The 10,643-nt window shown below is 42.7% G+C and overlaps 1 protein-coding gene across 1 annotated transcript in view; it reads right to left on the reverse strand.

The window, feature by feature from the left end:
- Positions 1 to 9,848, reverse strand: part of SCRG1 (stimulator of chondrogenesis 1) — a 62,652-nt gene extending 52,804 nt beyond the window's left edge. Inside the window, exon 1 of the mRNA XM_079991474.1 lies at positions 8,828 to 9,848. The gene's annotated coding sequence lies outside the window, so the exon portion shown is untranslated. The remainder of the gene's footprint in view (positions 1 to 8,827) is intronic.
- Positions 9,849 to 10,643: the final 795 nt, after the last annotated feature.

Here is a 10,643-nt window from a genome sequence, read left to right on the forward strand (position 1 = left end):
ACTGGTGACTGGGAGCGGCCGCCGAGACCATATAACACCGGTCTTGAAAGACCTACATTGGCTCCCAGTATGTTTCCAAGCACAATTCAAAGTGTTGGTGCTGACCTTTAAAGCCCTAAACGGCCTCGGTCCAGTATACCTGAAGGAGCGTCTCCACCCCCATCATTCTGCCCGGACGCTGAGGTCCAGCGCCGAGGGCCTTCTGGCGGTTCCCTCATTGCGAGAAGCAAAGCTACAGGGAACCAGGCAGAGGGCCTTCTCGGTAGTGGCGCCCACCCTGTGGAACGCCCTTCCAGCAGATGTCAAAGCGATAAACAACTACCTGACATTCAGAAGACATCTTAAGGCAGCCCTGTTCAGGGAAGTTTTTAACGTGTGATTTTACAGTATTTTTGGTTTTTATGGAAGCCGCCCAGAGTGGCTGGGAAGGCCCAGCCAGATGGGCGGGATATAAATAATAAATTATTATTATATTATTATTATTACTCAATTACAAGTGATTGCCAAAGAAGAATATTTATTTATTTTATCCTTTTCCTCCATTACATCCTGTAATTCCAGTAATAACAAATTCTCCAAATGGCTTACAATTAATAGAAATAAAAAATGAAAGTATGGAATACTTCAGAAATAATTTATTAACTTTCTGATACACTTATCTTCTTCTTTCCCCCAAAATGGCTTTGGCTGAGACTATATTTTAAAACCTCTCCAGCCTTGTCATATTTGAAGTACCTACATTCATACTAGTCTCCAGAGCATAGCAACCTGACTCATTTTTGGGGTGGGAAGGAGAGAGACCCATTTACATTATACATTTAAAGCATTGATGCTCTTTAAACACTTATGGCTTCCCCCAAGGATTCCTGGGAGCTGAGAGTTGCTAGGAGATTCCTGTTCCTCTCACAGAGCTACAATTTCCAGAGTTCTCTGGGAAAGGGATTGCTAAACCACTCTTGAGAATTTCAGCTCTGTGAGGGGAAGCCATGACTGTCTAAAGTGGTATGATACGGCTTTAAATGTCTAGTGCAGATGGGGCCAGAGTTTGTCTTTGTCACTAGACTTACCGGTATTTGTCCTTCTGGACTGCAATCCTGCACCCATGCACTTGGAACTTAGTCCCATTGTACTTAGTAAAAACAGCAGTGGCTAACATGTGGTCTTCCAGATGATGTTCCACCAGCTCCAGCCAGCATAGCCAATGATCAGTGATGATGGGAGCTGGAGTCCAGCTACATCTGGAAGGTCATGTGTTCCTCTGGTCTGTGAATGTCTGCACTGAAACTATATGGTGGGCACTTTCCCCACTACAGGATTGCTTGATCCCTGAGTTTTGATGCCATGGAAACTAGAAAAAATTGCTGCAGATACCTACTACTCTGGCTATACACCAAGGTTAAGGCCCTGATCTACGATTTTCACTACAGTATTCCAAAAATCTACAGAGGCAGAGCGTTTTGCTTTCCAACTCACTTCATAACCTATTAGGTCTACTTGAATGGTTCCCAGATGTGTTGCAGTGTCGAAAAAGGTAAATTGAGTTTTATGAGATTATCTGCTATACTTGGATTCTCTTCATGTGAGGGGCGGGGGCGGGGGATAAAGCAAAATTGGGGCCAAGTCATTTTATGCATTTATCTTTTTTTATTACATATATAATAAATTAGAAACCTCAAAACAAACATATTAAAAACCATATGAAATATCAAATCATGACTTTTTTTAACCAAAAAAATCTGACAAAAGCTAAAGGCAAAACTTAGAAAGTATGAGAGATGTGTGGCTAGAAACTGTGGGTATTGTTTTGAAAAAAGGAACAAAGTCACATGGGGGAGGGTTAAACCTGGATTGGTACCTTTTCATGTGGGAATTGGAATTTAATCCTTCCATCTGTGCCTGAGCATTTAAGAACATAAAAGCCCTGCTGGATCAGACCATCTAGTCTAGCATCCTCTTTTCACAGTGGCCAGACAGATACCTATAGGAAGCCCATAACCAGGAGATGACTGCAACAACACTCTCCCCACCTGTGAATCTCGGAAACTCTCTCTGACACTGTAAGGTAGCATCATAGTAAGAGTGGGCACCAGCCCTGATATTCAGCTTCTATCTGTACCAATGCTTTTCTTTTAAAAATCCAGTCTGTTTGTAAGTCACTCTGTGCTCTGGCAACTTCATTCTGTGAATCAGGTTTTAAGCTGCTCTGCATAAAACAAAACTCTGTATTCCCCATTCACTCTTATGGGGAATCAAAGGGTGGCTATACATTTTTCCCCCTTTTGGGCAAAAGTGGATGAAATTTCCAGGCACAGGAATCCCTCCAGAGTGAATTGAGTCCACTAAATGGCAGACAAATTGGTCCAGGGGCTTTTGCGGGGAAAGCAAAAGGATTTCACTTTCATCCATATTAGGGCAATACTTTTATTACACCAACTAAAAGTCCAAACTTTATTACACCAACTAAAAGTCCAAACTTCATATTAGTTTCATATTTTTGAAGTGGGGAGTGTTTGTTTCTTGCTCTTTCTTACCTTAAAATTAGGTGGCTGAGTGTGGTGTCTTCTTGATTGTACATTTTCAAACACATTTGCAGCTTCACAATGGCCAGCCTAACTTTCTGGTACTTGTTTGTGTTTGGAGAGAAGGCACATCTTCCAAAAGGCATTGCAAACTGAAGCTGTGCAGAATGCTACCCATGGAGTGCTGAAGAGCTCCAGAGGATTTCATTTTCTACCATAGAAATGCACGGTTTTTTAAAAAAGTTAAATCATCCACACCTCTTCAGAGCAGCATTCTGGACAGCCTCACTTTATTCAAAGTCCATGGATCTAGAGAAACATAGGAAAACTAGAGATATAGTATCAGGAGAGGAGAGAGTACAGAAAAACAGTGAAGGACCAACACAAGCCTTTCTGGGGGCCCTGATCTGACTTGGAGTGCTTTGTTCACATTGCAGAAGTAGCATTCACACCTTAAGGCAGAGCTTTCCAAACTTTTCATGTTGGTGACACGCTTTTTAGACATGCATCATTTCATGACACAGTAATTCAGTTTTACTAGCAAACTGGAGGTTAAACCAACCCCTTTCCAGCCCTGGGAGAAGCGTGGGAAGCGTTCACAAAACATGCGTACACACTGCAGCCGACACAGTAATGTGTTGCAACACACAGTTTGGAAAGCTCTTCTTTAAAGGTTAAGAACAGGATGAGTCCTAAATCAGCTGCCATCAGTTTTTCATCTGATCTGCATGCTAATCTTGATGTTTATTTGCTCACTTGGCAACCCAAGAGCACATATCAACATAGGATCCTTGATGTTTCTGTGGCTGTACTAGCTCAGCAGACCCTTTCAGAAGTGACACAAAGGGCACTGCTATAGGGATCCATCTCTTGTGAAGATCGTAAATATGATAGAGCAGCCTTGCCAACCTGGTGCCTTGCAAATGTTTTGGAGTTGCAGTCCAAAAACATCTGGAGGGCATCAGGTTGGAGGAGACAGTGATACAGAGAGGGGTAAAAACTAAAACCATTTAAAAATCAAATGTGCATTCTGTCCAAGGAAAGTTTTTTCTTTCACCGCCAAAGCAGCCATAGTGTGTTCCCCAGTCTTACTGTTTACAGTTTCCCCTCTTCATTCCTAGGTCTAAATTGAACTGGGGCAGGGGGGTAGACAAACAGCTAAACAATGCTAAAATGTGGGCAACCCCCTAGAATGTGTTCCTAATTTCATTTGCATATCCATCAGTAACCACATGAATGCTTGTGCTGTTCTTCATCAAATATCCCATATGTTGTGCCGAGGCATGGGAAGTCTCTGCTTTCGAATGTCGAGAAATGTTGGTTTTTCCTCATTCTCTCTGAATCTGCTTTCTCCCTTTCTGATTGAACTGTGGAGGTTGCATCATTGCATTATTTCTTGAAACAACTAGCGTTCTTCACGTGGCTTAAAAAGCCCTTTCCCTGTAGAGTCCAAATTACATGTTACATTGTGGGCATCTGTCTGTCTCAAGAGACAATGCAGCATGCCTCTGGGGGTGAAGTCAAACCACTGTGTTAGCAGCATTTAAGTGACTTCACTGGGGTGCAAGCCTGGGCAGTGTGCATAGAGGTCCTGGGTTCACTAGCGATTAGAACATATTATGTTAGTAACATTTTTATTTTAAATGTGTTCTTCACATTGCAATTTTTTCCTTTTTAAAAAATAAAAAAACCTACACACACACACATTCAGGCTGCAAAAACAAATTATAAACAATAAAATGAAATTAACAACTGCTTTACAATATAATCAATATTTCATAAAATGGCACCTTATCCTGGATATTATTGTTGCTACACAAAACAAAAATGTTTTGAGAAAGCTTCTATCTCCTTGTCTCCCATCTCTGACCCTAATAAAGTCAGTGAGTTTTAATATAAACACAAGATCCAAAACCCTCAGCAATTATACAAACCTTCTTAATCTTTTGGGATGCCTCTAGACATCCATTTGATTTAGCGGTTATACACAATCACAGTTTCAATACCATTTCACAAGTCCTGGCTTACGCTGCTTCATTTGCAAAAAGTCCATGACCTGTACTTTCCTGGAAAAAAAGACTGTAACTTTTCATACCATAAATGTTCCAGGAAGCTTTCTTTTTTGTCCTGCTTTTACTGCACTGTATAAACAACCGTTTAGTGGCAAATTCAGAAGTGCAGGGGTCCCTTCTTGAGAGTGACAGCTACTGTATATCTTCTCACAACCATGCCCTCTTCTATGTTCTAAGATTATTATTATTATATAATTACAGCTCCCAGAATTCTTTGGGGCAGTCATGGCTGTTTAAAGTTGTATAACAGTGCATTAAATGTATGGTGTCCATGTGGCCTCAGACTTCTCAAATGACTGTGGGCTCTTATTGTATAATATGACTTGCCTCGCAGATCCTGAAATCCTCCTTCCATCGTGGTATTTAGTGCACATGTTCCTAATAATCTTTTTCTTTTTCCTTTTAGTTGCTACAAAGCATCTACTTGGGGTTTCCTTCAATTCATAGTGTATTTTCGAAAAATGTTTCTTGATTGGTTTATTACACACACACACACACACACACACACACACTCTTTTATGAAATTTAATTATTGTATCTTTGCTCTGCTGTCAGAGGTGATGGTGACACTCCCATATGGTGCATGGACTTAACAAAAAACAAAGCCTCCAAACCCATATGTTTACTTCAACAGCTATTAATACAAGTGACTTTAAAGGCTTCTCAACATATGTTATCCATCTTTACCATCTAGCATAATATAGCAAGAGTGTGTATGTTGTGAGCCTCAGATGTCATTGGGAACCACAGTTTAGCATTTGTGTCACGTTGACAAATGTCTCAGCTTTTGCTCCTCTTCCCTCTGTTGCCTCCTCTGCTCTCGAAATGGAGAATGTAAGCTCCTTGAGGCAGAAGCCCTTTCTTCCACGTTGCTGCACGCCAACCCAATCTCCAAGAGGTGTGAGATTCCAGGGGTTTCAGATGCTTACCCAGGGACCATCTTTCCTTCGGAATTAGATATAGCAGAGACTGTGGTGTCTTTATGATATATGGTTTATTTATATACATTATACAGCCTGAGCCCACAATGGAGGGGTTCACAGCATTAATACTCCAAGAGGGTCTTGCTTCACTCATAGCACAGCCTTGGATTCAAATAGAGATTAGGCATCGCTCTTCCACACAGGTTTCAGCCTGCTTATTCTCCAGCTTCTAGCTTACACACTCCTACTCTCTGCTCTCAACTCTGCCTTTCCCCTTCCAATTACCCACAAGTTGAGGGAGGGGGGTGCCACACAGAGCCCCTTCCTTTGTTCCCCTTAATGGCCCATCACCCAGACTAGTACCTCCCTAAGAAACTAGCCTGGTTATTCCAAGAATTAGGGTCCAGGCATTCAGCCTAACCTTCACGCCACATCCACACCACCAAACTCATGCTACTTTGTAAAGTGCTAAGTCCTTCCTTCCTTCCTTCCTTCCTTCCTTCCTTCCTTCCTTTTTGTAAAAATATAAGGTGGTGTGTATCATATACAAGAATTATAATATTAAAACATCAATAAGGCATCAGGAAAAATATCAGGGCAACTCACTATAAATAAAAGAAAATTCACATTTCCAAGGCTTGTTTAATTTTTAGGCAATGTCTAAAAGAAGGCAGGAATAGCTTCTTCCAAACCTCTACTGGCAGGCAGTGCCACAGGGCAGGGCCTGCCACACTAAAGCAACCATAGAAGTGCCCCATCAGAGGATCTCAGTGACTGAGATGGGGCATTGATGTGTGTGTCTGGCTACTGACCACATTGTTCTATATGTATGTATAATTGCATCATCATCATTTTATTATTAATATGACTTTGCTTCCAGCCTGCCTTCTGAAGAGTCCTGGGCAACCATGCAACATCCTAATTAAAACATTCTAATTAAAACAATTTCAAAAGTTTAAAACAACCAAAAGACCATTTCAAACCATGTACAGCAATTTCCATCTGCTTAAAACCTACCCAACATTCACATACTAAATGCCTTGGTGGACAAAAATGTTTTCAGTTTGTGTTTAACTGATGGTAATATAGAGGGACAAGCGGACTTCAATAGGGAGGGTGTTTCATAATCAGGGCACTGCTCTCTAACCCATGCTCATTGATGACACTGTGAGCAAGGCCATCCCTGCTGCTCTTAAGGCTCAGGTTGGTTGAAATGGGAGAGGGATGTTTTAGGTACCGTATTTTTTGCTCTATAGGACGCACTTTTCCCCCTCCAAAAATGAAGGGGAAATGTGTGTGCGTCTTATGGAGCGAATGCAGGCTTTCACTGGAGAGCGAGAGGGGTCAGTGCGCACTGACCCCTCTTGCTCTCCAGGCTTCAGGAAGTTCCCGCCGGGCTCCGAAGGCTTGAGGGTTGCAACCTGCAGCCCCAAGGTACTTGTGCCCCAAGCTGCCTTCTACCACCAGATTGATTTTGACCCACCAGCTCACCAATGCATTGCTTCTAGGACCAGCAACACATGGCATTACCTCACTGCTTAGCTCAGCAGTCTGACTGTCGTATTTTGCACCACCAGCAGTTTCTAGATTGTCGTCAAGGGTAGCCCCATGTAGAGCACACTGCAGTAGTCCAAATGGGAGGAGAAGTAATTAATCCATCCGCTGAAAATATCCCTGGTTTGGGCCCAGAAGTTGGCATCCTGGGATTTGATTATCTTGTCTCGAATACCTTTATTTGTTGGGGATATTTATATCCCACCTCTTTTGCATCATGGAAATAAGGCAGTGCAATGTACACAAAATCCCCAGGCAATCTCCTGTCCAGATCCAAATGCACTTAGCTGCAAGTGCAAAGTGGCTGCCAAATGTCAGATAATTAGTTGTTGCAGGCGAGATCTGGAGCTGACTCAGGTTTCCTCAGCATGTCATAGCCCCATCCTGGAATCAACTTCTCCAACTTCTCCATGACAGCAGGGCAGCTGTCACTTTTTAAAGTGTGCAAATATGTGAATGAGGTCTATCATGCGAGTCTTTCCTCTAGAATAGTACTCATGCTCTTGGTGGTGATAGTGGTTGGTGGTGCCTATTTCTGAAGGAAAGATCCTGACCCTAGGCCCTGGCCCATGTGGTTGCAGGCTTTTAAGTATGGCAGCAACACTGTTAGGCAAATTCCTAGAAAAGCAGCTCCCATGATAGGCTGGAATATGTAGACAGCACCTAAGGGATCATCTTTGGCTAAGTGATTCTAGTGTGCCTGCAGAAAGGGAGATCCATTTGATCAAGACATTTCTCTCTGTGTATGTGGATTTCCTTTAGGAGCAAGGGTTTTTCACTTAGTGGAAGCAAAGCCTTTGCTAAGTGGAAGAGACAGCTAAAGGGTGCCTGTCTATGAACCCATCCTTTCTACTGAACCCCAGAAGAGGAGACGCCCATTCATGTAGGAACCTCATAGATGCACGGAGCACTGTGCCAGCATCTGAATGTTGTTTTCCTTGGCTTTTTTTATTAAATCCATATATCAACTGTATCATGTATACTACAGCTGGTTCTGCGATAAATAAATAAATGCATATGGAATGATATGTTGAATAAAACATAAATCTGAGTGATATGAATAGAATTTTAATAAAATTAATAATATTGGCTTATAATTTTAATCATTTCAAAAGTTTTGGGCACTGACATCAAAACATTCTGGATCTGGATCTCAATCTCACTGCTTCCCCACCAGGATGTAGTCAAGATATTTTTTTATTATTGACATATTCCCTTTGCCAGTTTATAAATTGGGTGTAGAGGCATTCAGAACATGACATTTGTATTGGAAAAATACTGTAATGTGGTTTACGCACTCCCCCCTGCCCGCTGAATATTCAAACAAATAAACAAAACGTGACATTTTTATTAAAATTCACCAGGTCCCTTGGAATGTCCTTTTGCTCTCCACAAGCCCTGATTTAAAAGAGAAATGTATGTTGTTTGAAAAATACTCCATTCTGACTACAACATGTTCATATTAGCGAAATGCTTGAAAAGTTGCTTTTCAGCATCTATTTAGCCTCCAAGCCCTGAGGAATAGCTCCATCTTCTAAGAGTTTAGAAGTCCTTAGGACCCAGCAGGAGAGATCAGTTATAACTATGGAGGAACAAGCTCATCTCTAAGTTGACTTAGTTGGTGTATTTAAAATTTTCATGTATAGCAGGTCATTTATATAGTAGGCATGAAATTAAAATGTCAAGAAAGAAAGAAAGAAAGAAAGAAAGAAAGAAAGAAAGAAAGAAAGAAAGAAAGAAAGAAAGAAAGAATTGACACTGGCCTTGGTTGTCTTGTGCTTCTGATCCATGCTTCTGATGCATGAATGAAGACTGGTGCCTCTCTCTCCCCACTGAGTGGCATCCTAGAGGCACTCCAGGTCTCTCAATCTTGACAGATTTTTTTTTTGGGGGGGTGGACCCACCTCTTCTGTTTTGTTTAACATATATTGGAATTGTTTTATTTATCCTTCCAATTGAATGAGCTTTTTTAAATTCCATGATAAGTTTGTTGTAACCCACCCTGTGGCAAAGGGCAGATAAGAAATCTTACAAATGAATGAAATCAGTACAGTGGTACCTCGGGTTACAAACTTAATTCATTCCAGAGGTCTGTTCTTAACCTGAAACGGTTTTTAACTGGAGGTACCACTTTAGCTAATGGGGCCTCCCGTTGCCGCCAAGCCACTGCTGCACTATTTTTGTTCTCATCCTGGGGCAAAGTTCTTAACCCGAGGTACTACTACCGGGTTAGCAGAGTTTGTAACCTGAAGTGTATGTAACCCGAGGTGTTTGTAACCCGAGGTACCACTGTATCTGTTATTTGGAGTCTTTTCTCAGCCATGCCCCTCTACCTGTGCCACACCATTCATCATCCCTGCTTCACATAGTCCTTGAATAATATTTGCCTAGCTGGAATGTGCCCTTGAACTTTGATCGCGCTTCTTGCTTGCCTGGATGGGCAACAGTGAGAGGGGTGTGTAGAAAACAGCCTGGCAAACAAAGGTACAAGTGTGACCTTCGGAAAGCTGGCAAGAATTGAATGCAACCATCTGGCTGGGAAAGTCCGCCCCCCTCCAGCTACCAGCTGCTGAACCAGCTGCTGTGGGCCCTCCAGATGTTGTTGCTACGCAACCCTCATCAGCCTCAGTCAGCATAACCAAAGGTCAGGGAAGAAGGGAGTTGGAGTTTAGTATCTTTTGGTCAGCCACAGATTCCCCAGTCCTGCCACAGACTGTAGGGACAGAGGTGAAAAGATAAAGGTAAAGGGACCCCTGACCATTAGGTCCAGTCGCGGACGACTCTGGGGTTGTGGTGCTCATCTCGCTTTTCTGGCCGGGTCATGTGGCCAGCATGACGAACCAGAGCAGCGCACAGAAACGCCGTTTACCTTCTCACTGGAGCAGTACCTATTTATCTACTTGCACTTTGACATGCTTTCGAACTGCTAGGTTGGCAGGAGCAGGGAGCGAGCAACGGGAGCTCACCCCGTCGCGGGGATTTGAACCGCTGACCTTCTGGTCGGCAAGCCCTAGGCTCTGTGGTTTAACCCACAGCGCCACCCGCTTCCCAGGGACAGAGGTAAAGGCTGGCAATTGGGGCAGCTAATTCTACATCTCTCTTCAGGAGTAGAACTGTGTTTGCAAGATGTGTTGCTACTTGTGTATTAAGCCACTTTCTAGGATCAGGTTCATCAGAAGATATTAGGACAGCCCAGCCCAACCTGCTGGCCTCCAGGTGTTTTGGACTACAACATCCATCAGCACCAGCTATCACAGTCCTTCTGTCTGAGATTGGTACGAGTTGCAATCCAAAACATCTGCAGGCCACCAGGTTGGCAAAAGCTGCACTCGAAGTTTTCAAACAACAGATTACTATTTACCTGCAGTATCTCCTCTATTGTAGAGTGATCTTCCCTCTTGCTTTTGCTCCTGCTGGCCCCTGATCTGAATGGAGATAGACCACCTTGGTTATATACTCAAGTTCTTTGGGTTTGCTGGGCTGCAGCTGGAGACTAATCCCAAAACTCACCACAGGATGGGACTGGCTTGTTGCTGTACTGGTGCAGCAATCTTGTTGTATAAATATTGCTATGA

The sequence above is a fragment of the Podarcis cretensis genome (genome assembly GCF_951804945.1).
Source record: "Podarcis cretensis genome assembly, chromosome: 9".
Taxonomy (NCBI): Eukaryota; Metazoa; Chordata; class Lepidosauria; order Squamata; family Lacertidae; genus Podarcis; species Podarcis cretensis.